The following is a 14,098-nucleotide window of genomic DNA, read 5'->3' on the forward strand; positions in this document are numbered from 1 at the left end:
TCTTCGAGAGAGTACTCGCTATTTGCCCAACTTGTGCCTCTAGCTTTGCTATGGCTTGAGAATGAGAATTCAAGAGTTATGTATTGGCTTTAATTTCACTTAGAGTATTGAGTACTTATTCCTCAAAAGTAGAATTTCTAGGAGGAGGCGGAAGATTTGAAGCTTAAGTGGATTGATTCCTAAACTGTGGTGGACGGTAAATACCAGACTAGTTGAAAGAATTATTTTGTGGCATAGGATTAGATGAATTTTGGTACTGCCCCTGAGATTGGGGAGCAGTATTTCCTTGGTTTGGATTACGCCATGACAGATTGGGATGATCTCTCCAGCCAGAATTATATGTAGCAGAATATCAATTATAAGCTGGTCTAGAGAATACAGCATTCACTTGCTCCTGTGGGATCTCAGATGATTGTCCCAACATAGGGCAAGTGTCAGCAAAATGGTTAGGATTAACACAAATTGAACAAACTTCTTTTGGCAAGGCAGTTTGTGGATTAACAACAGGAGCAAAGCCAAATGATAAAATTTGATCAAACCTACGGTTCAAGGCTTCTGTTTAAGCGACTAACTCATTAGATTTATCTACCTCAAAAACTTTTTCAAGTTTATGCATTTTAGGTGAAGACCTAGACCTAGAGGAAGAAGCATGTTGCACAGAGTTTTCACTTAGGGCCTCGAACAGTTCCCAAGCATCGGCCGGACTCTTACGCAGAAAAGCTCCATTGCTAGAAGTATCAACCATGTTTCTATATGAATCAGTAAGACCATCATAGAAAATCTGTATTAAGTGCCACTGAGCAATATCATGGTGTGGACACTTTCTCAGAAGGTCATTATATCTCTTTCATGCACCATGAAGCTGTTCTCCCAGGATTTGAGAAAATGCCATGATTTCTCTCCTCATTTGTGTGGTTTTACCCACAATATAGTATTTCTTCAAGAACTCCTGTTGCAGCATGTCCCATGTAGATATGGAATTTGTTAGAAGGGATTGCAACCAGGTTCTTGCTTTATCCTTAAGAGAAATTTGGAAAAGACGCATCCTAAATGAATCGTTGGATAGAGTTTTCAACTTGGTAGTCAAACTCAATTCCAAAAACACATCCAAGTGCTTATAAGGATCATTTATTGCATACCCATAAAAAGTAGGAAGCATTTGGATCATAGCAGGCTTGATCTCAAAATAGGTTGCCTCAGCATCCGGAAAAACAAAGCACGAAGGGGAAGTGTATGTGGTTGGTATGAAATGGTCCCACAATTATTGTTGTGGAGGAACAGGTGGAACCCATTCTCCATTACCATTACCATTATTACCAGGTGCATTATGTTGCTCAGCCTTACTTTCTGAGGAAATATCAATATTATTCAAGTGTTTTTTAAGCTTTCTTAACTGACTCAAAGTTCTCTCTATTTCAAGATCATGCACTAAAGGTTTAGACTTAGTTTGGCGAGTTAACATGCACTGGTTCCACTAAACCTAATAGTAATAAAAAGAAAATATTCCAAGTAACAAGAAAAATGATAAGAACTCATAAAAGGTTTAATAAATCGAAGGTTTTCTCCCTTAAGCGTCTTTATCCTCACTGCTAATTTGTACAAAAGGTTTAATAAACCAAAGCTTTTCTCCCTTAAGTGTTTTTATTCTCACTACTAATTTGTACCTGGAAAGAAAAATAATTAAGATGAGATATCAGAAAGTTCAAAAACTGGTAAACCAAAATAACTAATTGAAAACTAAAACAAAAACAATCTCCCCAGTAACGGCGCCAAAAATTGATGTGCCTCTCGCAATCGTACGATACCGTGTAGATATAACTCTATGCAAAGAAGATGTCGAACCCACAGGGAGAAGAGATTTGTAGTCTAGTTTTTAACTTTGTTCTATGGTTTACAAGTAACTCAATTGGGAAGTTTATTGGTTGTCATGATTTAACAAACTTAAACTATAAAATAATCAACTAAAACAAATTAAAATAAATTAAACGATCAGAGAGGGAAAGTCTTAGGGCTTTGACTTCACCACAATCATTATACTATGGTCAATTGAATCAACTCTAGGACTTTAACCAATTTTGTTTCAAATGAACTGAACTTAATAACATTCATTCAATTCGGAGTTTAAAGAAAGATGCTTTACAAAATTAGCTAACTATAACCTATCTGCGGTTAGCGTGGACTATTCGCCTACTTATTCTTCCTACTTTAACTACTTTGCGAATGAACCACCTTTCCTAAGCATAGATTATGAAAACATTCTTCTGTAAAATATGTTGGAACACTATTATATGACCTCTACTCTCGTGTCCAGCAGGGCTTCGCCGGATACCATACAACGAGTTAGGTTAAGAATATAACATAAATTATTATATCTAAAACAAAGTAATAACAATTTATATTCTACTACAGCATGAAAAACCACTTGAGTTGTCTTAAGTGCTCCTAGTCATATAATCAAGAAAACATCATATATTAAAATAAATCCAGAATCAAAAAAATCAAACCATAATATAACGTTGGGTTACATCAGTGCCCTAAGAAAGGGTTTAGCTACTCATGACAAGGTTGGATATCATCTGTGTTAAGTTCATCTCCATCGTCACAGACGACACCTCTTTTCTCAGGATCTTCACTTTCAAGGTTGTAGGAACCCTAAAAGTCACCACACCTTCAGCCTTCTAAATAACACAGTAAACGAGATTGAAATTCTGGACCTCTTCTCTCAGGGCTTACGCCTTCTTGTATAAAAGAAAATATATATATTGTTGGCTTTTAGGTTTCCTAGCCCAACTGGGATGAGATACGGCTAAAAAGATAACAATCCCGCAGCTTTTAATCTGATATGTTATGCAATCCTTGAGCTTCAGGAATGGATGCTCGAGGTTTAGGTTTCATGCTCGAGCTCAAGAACAATTGCTCAAGCTTCTCTAGATAGATGCTCGAGCATCAATGAATAGTGCTCTATCATTACATTGACACTTAGCCAATTTTCTTGAACTATTTTCCGAAGCGTCTTTTTCTTTAACACTTAGAATATTTTATGGGGCTGAACTCCTTTAACATTGCTCGATCCAAGCTTCATGGGTTCGAGCACTAGGTACCATGCTTGAGTAACAGGGGCTCAATGCTTGAGCATCAATAGATGATGCTCGATCCCCTGTGGATAGTGCTCGATCATGGATGTGATGCACGAGACCTGGGAGCGTAGCCTTCTATTAAAATCAACTCATTAATTTTCGACACCTCATGTTCGAGCTTGAGGGTCAAGTCTCGAGTACCCTTATGGTAAGGCTCGAGCATTAAGGTACTGATGTTCGAGCATTTGGGCCTTGTTGACTTTTCTTCTTTTCTTTGCTGTAATACTCGAACCGCAACTCGGGCTCTAAGGCTTCAATTGCTTCAAACTTCACCTGTTTAGCTCCCGGTTTGCTTTAAATGACCGGTAACGACTCTGTAAGCTTCGATATCATCATAAATTCCCGATTTAAACCATCTTTCTGGGAAAGTACCTACAAACACACATTAATCATAAATTAGTCTAACTATGGATAGAAGTATCACTTTAGGCCTTAACAGATATGTATTTAGGGGCTCGAATATGCATATATTCAGCGCTCATCATATATACGGGTCTAATTTAACATACATCATATGTCATGCTTAATACTTTAAAATTGAAAAATGCGAGACAATTAGCATACGCATAGAGCACATGCAAGCTACAACTAGTATGCTCTTTTACAAAATACACTTAATAATGCATGATGACCAAAATCCAACCTAATACAACCCCATTAAATGAAATGATGAATGAAATATGAAAATGCACACAAGGGCGCATAAATCATACAATATCACATAATCAATGCTTTAAACACATAAGCATTCTAAACAAGTTAGCACATAAGCACTTAAATCATATTAAGTTATGCAGGCTTTAAACACTTAAGCAAATAAGCACGTAAACATGTGAACACATCAAAGTATGTCAATAAGAAGTATGAAATGAACCTAAACCCATCGTCCTAAGGTTTTCGAACCTCAAGCTCTAATACCACTTGTGACGGTCCGAATTTCGAAGAACCTAGTGTGCAAATGAGTAACTTGAAAACTATTTCAATAATGAATCCCAAATGCGGAAGTAATGAAGAGAAGAAGTCTCTAGACACGAAGACCATCTCTAAGATGCCAAAGTGACTTCCCTAGAAGTTATGAGACTCTAAAGGAAACAAATGCAGAAGCTAAGGTTTAAAACGGTCAAAGATGCCACTTGGGGTAAAATGGTTATTTCAAATAGAAATGGATGCAACCGTGCATACCATGGATAGACAAAGAAAATCACTTGATTTGGAGTTAGAACAAAAAAGATATGAATTTCTGAAATTTTACCAAAAGGTTGCCAAAATGTGCCAAGTAAGATCGATATGTTGTGACCAGTTTTATTTTCTAAAACATGTGATTTTCAAGGCTAAAACAGGGGTTTTTTGGAAAAATTTTGTGAAGAAACCCACCTAAAAATGATCCTTCTGATCAACCATGGACCAAACCAAGAATAAAAAGTAACATAAAATGACCAAAATGCCCTCGAGTACAAGGAATGTCAAGAAGAAAAAACAATTTGCTGCGAGCAGGCATTTTCGAAAACACTTCATTTTCAGGGCTAAAACGGGGTTTTTTGTAAAAAGTTTGTGAAGAATCCCCACCTAAAAATGAGTCGTCTTATCAACCATGGTCCAAACCAAATATGAAATGAAATAAAAAAATGACCAAAATGCCCCCAAGATTAAACTACGTCAAGAGATAGAAACATGCTAAAAATTGACATACATTCCACACATCAAAAGAGTTTGGCCCTTGGCCTCATTACATATAAGCTAAAGTAACATCAAAATGAAATACTTAAGTTCATATTACACAACTAAAAGGAAGCAAATCATGCTTCTAAACAAGTTATAGATTAACAACATCAAAAGAGCAAAATCATTCCAACACTTGCACGTCAAAAATACTAAATGCTACACAGGCCAAGCTAGGGATGTTGAGCATCCAAAAAGAGAGTATCATTGCCTAAAAAAAATATATCAACTAGGGTAAGTAAACGAGTTACTCCATAGGATAATGTGTATGCGTATAACCTAAAGTTTTAACGGTTTTTGAAAGTGTAATATAAATGGATACACATGGATCATGCCACCTAATGTCTAAGTTCAATGTGGGGCTAAGGGATCATCCTAAAGCTACCTTTGAAACAATTTAAACACAATCCACAATAAGTGATACACTTAAACTACATTGGAATATCTAATATAAAACAACAAGTTACAACTACTTAATGTTATGAACTTGGAAAGAAAATGCGAAATCGAACAATATGGATATACTTGGACATCACGCCGGATGTAAACCATCGAAATTAGTTACTTTTGGGTTACTCACCTATGGATAACTTCCTTAAGTACACACTAAATTGGGGAGGACTCGTACCTCCTGCATTAGAGCCATACTCTAGCCATATCACAACAACGACACCCCAAGAATCCAAAATCTACAAATTATGGACAGCGTATACTAAGTAGACAATGCACTTAACCACCTTCCATGCACAACCAAGTTAAAAACCACATAAATCATGCCCTAAGTCCTCAACTACAATGGCATTTTCAACAACAAGTTCATAATATGATTATCATTAAGCTACTACAATATTGTCAACATATGATATCCTTTCATACAAGTACACAAAGAGTTTAAAATCCATGATTTAAACATTAATACAATGTCAAATACAAAATTAAATCATTGGCAACAATAATATAGAATTTCTATAGTTACACAAATTAAAATCTCTAGATTTCAAATCATCATCAAATGAGAGAAGATTAATACAAGTTTCCACATGACTTAAACAATATAAAGCCCTAAGTTGATTTTATGCAACATACATCTATATCCAACCCTAGAATTTGAAAAACATGCATACAATGTATATTAACCTCAAGAACACATTAAATCACTAAGGGTATAAATATAAAGCATTCTCTACCTCACTAGAGAATTGAATCTCTAGAATCCTCAAGAAATGAAAGAAAAAGGGGAAACTGAGCAAAGGTGTGGTAGAGATGGATGTGAGGAAGCTTTTGTTTTCAAGGTGGAAGACCAAAAGCTAAAGGGAAGGGGCTTGAAAGTGAGCAATGGAGGCTAGGGCTTTGATATCAACAATGGTGGTTAAGGTGAGGAAGACAACAATTCTCTAACTTTTCCACTAACCAAATGCAATTGATAGTCACATAAACTATTCCAATACTACCTCTCTCATACACACATCCACCATCCACTTGTCATGATCCTTGGCCTCCTCACAAGGTTAAATCACAACCTTATACTTGTCAAAATCCTAGGCTAACAAGTGTTCCAATGGAAAGTCAACAAATGGGCCTATGAAAGTGTGACACTTGTCACTCTTTCTCAAAATTCCCTCTTCTAAATATCTAGCAAAAATAATTACAAAATGGTCCTTAAGCAAAAATATTTCAAAAACTTAATTACACAAATAACCCCAAAAAATGAAAATGTTTCCAAAGCAACTATGCATCCATACCCCCAGAAAATAAAATTTAACAAGCTTGCTTTTCTATGAAATTAAATCATGCTTTGATAGTAAAAGATAAAATAATGCAATGCGAGTGGTGCCGGAAATCGGTTTCGGGCACGGAACCCCACCTCGGCCTCAACAAAACCCTGAGGCAACACAGAAAAAGAATAAAACAAATTAAATAAATAAAATAAAATAAAATAATAAATAATAAAAAAAATGAATGCTGGAAAACTAAAAAAGGAAAAAGAAGACTCGATTTTTACAAGTTACTGATGAGGCAATTTTATAGCATAAAAGACTTGGACATATGAATTTTAATGATTTGGTGAATTTGTCTAATAATGATCTTGTTCAAGGTTTGCCTAAATTAACAATGCCTAAGAATGAAATATGTGGTCCATGTCAATTAGGGAAACAAACTAGAGTGTCACGCAAGAGACTTATTCATAAAGCCACTTTTTAACCTTTAAAATTGATTCATATGGATTTGATGGGTCACATAACACCTAATAGCATTAGAGGAAAAAGATATTTATTGGCTATGGTTGATGATTTTTTAAATTTACTATGGTTACATTTTGCATAAAAAATCTTATCCTTTTATAAATTTTAGGTCTATTTGCCAACTTATTCAAAATGAGAAAGGATATCAAATTACTCAGATTATGAGTGACAAATGGAGGTGAATTTGAACCTAAAGAGCTTATTGAATATTATGATAAGTTTGGCATTAAACATGAATTTTTAACAGCTAAAATACCACAACAAAATGGTGTGCTAGAAAGGAAAAATAGGACAATAGCAGGTATGGCTCGTACTATGCTTCATGAGAATAAAATGGCCACTCATTTTTTGGCTTAATCAGTATGTATTGCTTGTCATATCCCAAATAGAGTTTATATTAGGCCTAAAACTAAAAGGACTTCATGTGAATTGTGGTATGATAGAAAGCCCATGGTTAATTGCTTTAGAGTCTTTGGAAGTAAATGTTATATTCTTAGAGATAGGGAACACTTGGGAAAATTTGACTCTAGAAGTGATGAAGGTGTCTTTTTGGGGTATTCACAAACAAGTCGGGCTTATAGGGTTTTAATCTAAGAACCAGAGTTGTTATGGGGTCTATTAATGTTGTGTTTGATGATACAAAATCTAAGATAACCTCTTCCGAACTTGATGAAGAAGAAATTAATTTTGAAATTACAGGAGAAAGAAAAAAACATACAATTCATGAGTAAGAAAGAGTTAAGAGTTTAGGTAGAGAAGGTGAAGCGATTGAAGAGAATGATAATGAGGAATTAGAGGTCACCACTGATGAACCTATTGGGATTCTTACCCCTTCTTTACACATTCCCACATTTAGTAGTTCTAGGATTCGATCGAGTCATCCAGTTGACAATGTGATAGATCTATGTGATAAACTAGGTACTAGGAGTATAGTCTATAATCATTTAGGACACTCATGCATAGGACATTCAGCTCAATTAGAACTAAAGAATGTTGATGAAGCTTTTTAAAGCTCTGATTGGCTTATGGTATGAAAGAATAATTGCTTCAATTTGTCAAAAATGATGTTTGAGAATTAATATTTTGACCTAGTGATGTTAATATCATAGGACCAAATGGATCTTTAAAAATAATTTTGATGAACATAGTCTTGTGAAGAGAAATAAAGGTAGGTTGGTTGCACAAGGATATACTCAAGTTGAAGGAATTGATTTTGATGAAATTTTTGCACCAGTTTCTAGACTTGAGTTTATTCGACTTCTTTTTGCTCTTACATGTCACTTTAAATTCAAATTATTTCAAATGGATGTAAAAAGTGCTTTTCTCAATGGTATTTTGCAGGAAGAAGTTTATGTAGCACAAATCAAAAGTTTTTATTGATTCACATAATCCTGAATATGTTTTTCATCTTAAAAAGGCTCTTTATAGATTAAAGCAAGCACCTAGAGCATGGTATGAGAAGTTAACTTCTTATCTATTGCATAAGGGCTTCAGAGGAGGAGCAGATAAAACATTATTTATTTTAAAGAAAGGAAAAGATTTTCTTGTTGCTTAAATATATGTGGATGATATTATTTTTGGTGCTACTTGTAATAACCTTGTTCATAATTTTGCTAAGGATATTAGTAATAATTTTAAAATGAGCATGGTTGGTAAAATGACTCTCTAGGTCTCCAAGTGAAACAACTTGATGATGGGATTTTCATATCTCAATCAAAATATACAAAGGAGCTAGCTAAGAAATTTGGTATTGAAGATTCAACGTATATGCAAACTCTTATGAGTACTTCATCCAAATTGGATAGAGACTCTAATCCTAACAAGCTTAATCCTTTCTTGTATAGGAGTATGATTGGTAGCTTGTTATATTTGGCAGCAAGTAGACCATATATTTCATTTAATGTAGATGTTTGTGCAACGTATCAAGCTGATCCTAAAGAACAATATGTTCTTGTAGTCAAGCGCATTATTTGTTATGTCAATAGTACATTGAATTATGGATTATGTTATTCTTCTTAATTTAACTCTGAGATTGTAGGCTATACTGATGTTGATTGTGCTAGTAACAAGGATGATAGAAAGAGTACTTTAGGTGGTTATTTCTATGTTGGTACTAATCTTGTTTCATGGTACAACAAAAAGCAAAATTAAATATCTTTATCATCTTATGAGGTTGAGTACATTACTGTTGGAAGTTGTTACGCACAATTGCTTTAGATAAAACAAATGCTTCTTGATTATGGAATTGATTAAGAAACTATTGCTGTCTTTTGTGATAATACTTGTACAATTAATATTTCAAATAATCCAGTTTTGCATTCTAGGACTAAGCACATTGACATTCAACATCACTTTCTTAGGGAACTTGTTGAATAAAATGTCGTGTGTTTGGAAAAAGTGCATACTGATCATAATTTGGCTTATATTCTCACTAAGCCATTAGATGCACCTAAGTTTTCACATCTTAGGAAATCTATAAGCGTTTGTTGCCTTGATTAGATGCATTGCAAAGACATGGTCTAGAAAGGATTTTCATGTATATCTTGAGTGTCTAGATTATGTCTTTTGGGAAGTTAAGTAAACCATATTGATTGAGTATGTTAAACACAAGGAGTTTAATGACACATAGATTATCTGTATAAAACATACTATGGCTATAAATTGATGAAATTGGTTTTGCTTACTTGTTTCGTACAGAAAATAGATCATTGATAATACGTTTACTTGTGTTCTATGTCATTGTTTTGGTCAAGGAAAATATTGACATGATTGATCATTGTCTTGAAATTTAAACTTGATTTATGTGTTTAAAACAAAAAGAGTGAAAATAAATAAAAGAAATTGAAAAATAGCTTGGGATAAAAAGTGTTTGAAAAAGAATGAAAAATATTTGTTGTTTTGGAGAACAAAAAAAAAAAAAAAAGGCTACATTTGGAAATTGTCCGAAGCTACCTTGACTCGAAACAAATGGGAATAAGGGAAAGTGCTGGCTGCCCATAAGCGTGAAAGCCACCAATGTGCAAAAAAAAAAAATGGAGCACAAAGAGGGGAAAAAAAAAAAAAAAGTATTTTGCAGATGTTGATTGTTTGATTTTTAAGGATACGTGACATCATTGATTTATAGTCTGGAATCTAAATAGTTTACAAATCATATGTGTTTGGAACTTGGAGGTGATTTTACTACACTTACTAAGTTTGTGAAACATCATTGAATTGATCTTGGTTATTTGTGTCAATACATATAGTCTCATGGAGTCTATTTTCTCATTGGATTCAGTTTACAAGTTCTATATGGTTGGTTGCTTCCTACTTCTAGAATATTTCTTCCTTTAGACCCTTGTTAATTTGTGACAAAAAAGAGGAGGGAGTTGAGATTGATATCATTTAGGGGGAGAGATGTTTTTGCATTGAGGGGGAGAACACTTTAATCATTGCATTAAGCATTCAGGCATTATTAGCATTGCTATTTTTTTTCTTAATTGTGGTTGTATAAAAAGAAAAGAAAAAATCTATACAGGTGCACAGAGGGCATCCCCTTAGAAAGAATAAACTCTCAAGAAAGATTGGATACAATTATCCACTCCCATAATACAAAAACATTGGATTAGTGGCATTACCATAACATAAAGAAAACAAAATAAAACAGTTACCAAGAACTGTCTGCAATATCAAAACCTCCAACAGCAAAATCAACGACCAAATCAGCCATGATAGTACCAGAAAGTTAACAGACAATATCTTGAAGATTAGCACTCTGAACTATAAGAACTTCAAACATTATTTGTCTAGCCACTGAAACAGTAGAAGTACTAACTCCAGTATGAAATCTAGTATTTCTTTCCTTCCATATAGCCCACAAAGCAGCAGCAAATAAACTTCAAAGCACCTTTGAATTCTGAAATTGATTATCACACCAGATGAAAAGATCCCAAATTGTAGAGATTTCTGTAAAAAGTGACATATTCCAATTCAAAACATCACCAATCCATTGCCAAAAATTCTTAGTAAAAGAACAGGTAATGAAAGTATGATCCATAGTGTCCAGATCATGTAAACAAAGAGCATATCTGGCAACCAATGTAATCTTTCATTTATGCAAATTCAGCATTGTAGGGAGCTTATTTTGCATGCACTACTATTAGAGACCACTGAGGCCTGGCCTTGCCCCAAACCATTTTATGCCACTGCACTTCAACTTTAGAACTTTTACAACATTCATATGCTCTCTTAAAGGAGAAATCACCCCTATCCCATAAAAATTTATCTGGTTTAGCGGAAATTGGAACTGTATGCAGAAAATTTCTAAAAGGAGTGAAAATTTCATCCTGTAATACAGTAATATTCCATCCTCCGGTCTGAATAAGAGAATGTAACAAAGCTTCTCTATGAAATGGTAACCTTCTAGCAAGTCTATGACCAAATTTTTGTGCAACTATTAATCCCTCACACCAATGGTCTTGAAACAACCTAATCACTTGACCACTCCCAATCTGAAAAGTGAGATTCTGCAACAGTACCTCTCTTGTATCCATAATAGCCTTCTAAATAACAGAGTTAGAGATTTTAGGAATTACATTCCAAAATCTTGATTAAGTTTCATGGGTAGTTGTGTTTGAAATAATGTGCAGATTATAGGTTACTACATATGCTGAAGGTTCAAGAAAATTTTCGTAGGTTATTTCCTTTAACAATAACTGTAATTTGTTGTTTCTTCTTGGGTAGATTACATGTTATTTTTAGGGTTTTGTCATGAAATTGCCAAAGGGGAGATTGTGAGATATATATTTTGTAATTGGCTAATTTTGTTGTCAAAAAAAGTCCGATCGAGTTGTAATTTTTCAATTCAGGATTTCTAGATTAAAGATCGGATGTAGATTTAAATAAGTTCAAGTGTTCAAGGTATACAACATCCCGAGATGGTGAGAGCAAAGCTTTAGGAAGGTATGTGAGTGAGTGAGAACACTTAGGAAGTTTTAGAAGGTTGAAGGAAACAAAGGATATTCTTCTGTTTGTTGGGAACCGGTAAGAAGATCCTTGTATCGGTAGCTAACTATGGTTCGAGGAGGAATTAGTCACTGTCACTTCTGAACCGATAGCTAAAGTGCATCGAAAACCATTCTGCCTTTCTTAAACCAGTAGCCACAATCTTGTACCAGTTGAAGAGTCTAAGTCAGTTTTTGGTAACTTGATTTCCTATTCTGATTTGAATCCTTTTTAGTCCAGACTTCTTTCCTTAACCTATGCATGAATTCTACTTGTTTTACAAGTGTGTTTAGGTTTTCAAAACTTTTATATAATGCCTCTTTCATTCATTATTGAGGCACGGCTTTAAGGAACATCAGTTTAATATTTTGAGAAAGCCTTTGGAGAGATATTATTCAAAAAATCAAATATGATTATTCTGAATTTTTTTTTGAGAGCACACATATATATTTATGAGTGATTTAGTAGTGTTGTTCTCTATCTCATCAGAATTTGAGCTTAATTGATGATTCAGAGATTTCGATAAGAGCAGATCTACTTCTACTTTGATTTCAGATCTTAAAGAACAGAAGTAAAAGTGATCGCACTCTGAAAGGGTTAAAGCATTTGAGAAGTGTTTTTTGATCTACCTGCAACCCTTCATAAAGATTAAGCATAAACTTGAGGTCAAGAGCTGTTGGACAGGACGTCGTAAAGCCAGAGGATTTTCAACTATTGGTATTTGGTAGAATGATAGGGTGTGAGCCAGAGTCAAAGTTCAGTGTACTTTGTTTCAAACATTGTGGATCGGTTTACTTTGGACTGCATAGTCCACGAAGTTCTTTTCCCACACAAACAACTGATCTATTTTATCAACTGAGGTTTCCTCACAAAAAATACTAGTGCAATCTCTCTAACCCTACTTGCTTTACTTTATAGTACTTATATTTGTGTTGTGGATGGTTAATTGATCAGATAATTTAATCAATCATAAATTGGGTAATTAATCTCATTTAGGTCATTAAAGGATTTAATCACAATTAAAATTAACTAAAAACTTTCGCATCTCGCATTTAAACAGTTTTCACATTTCATCCATATTTGAAGGATGAAAAGTTATGAAAAAGGAAGTATGACTCATCCATTTTATTATCATTTTTCTCCTTATCTCATCGCTACTAAATGAAAGAAGCTTGTTCCTTCCTTCTAATCTTCCCTACACCCCTTTTCCTTCTTCTCTAATGAATGAAGCATAAGTTTTCCATTCCTTCTCCATTATTTTTCCATCAAAACACAAGACTGAATGAAAGAAGTTTGTTCCTTCCTTCTAATCTTCTCTACACCCCTCTTCCTTCCTCCCTAATGAACGAAGCATAAGTTTTTCGTTCCTTCTCCATTATTTTTCCATCAAAACACAACACTGGTTAAATTTAAAGAAAAATGCAATAGATTTGGGTTTGTTTGGTAACTACTTTTGCTTTTTATATTTATTTTCAAATTGATAGAAAAACACAAACAAATATGAAAAACATATTTGATAACATTTGTTTTATTTTGTCCCTAGTTTCCAACCTAATTTAACTTTTGGACAAGCTTTTTGGTTAGAACATCAATTAATCAGTAGAACTAGAAGCAACACGATTCAACCACATGCCTATTTGAAGCGAAAAACATCAAATTTCTTAAATCGTGTCGATCAAATCTAACTTCACTAAATACAAACCATAGTAATAGACCTGCTTCAGAAAAAGAGTTAAATGTTTAAGTAAGAAAATATATTTTTGCTTATTATTGCTATTATAGTTGAACAATTAGAAATTGATCCTTGTTAAAAAAAAACCCAATATAATGTAAAGTCGATCTTTTTTTACAATCATCCATACAATTTTATTGGTTTTTTTTCCTCATTTACTTTAAAACATTGTGCAATAAATTTAACCAAATAATTTTATATTTTGGATAAATTATAACATAATAGAAACATTGCTTCTGCTTTTGTATGAAATCAAAAATGGGAAGAAAAAAAAAAAAAAAAAA

The sequence above is a fragment of the Cornus florida genome, unplaced genomic scaffold (genome assembly GCF_030987335.1).
Source record: "Cornus florida cultivar Cherokee Brave unplaced genomic scaffold, ASM3098733v1 CherokeeBrave_3.0.0_Hap2_Chr09, whole genome shotgun sequence".
In the NCBI taxonomy this organism is placed as follows: Eukaryota; Viridiplantae; Streptophyta; class Magnoliopsida; order Cornales; family Cornaceae; genus Cornus; species Cornus florida.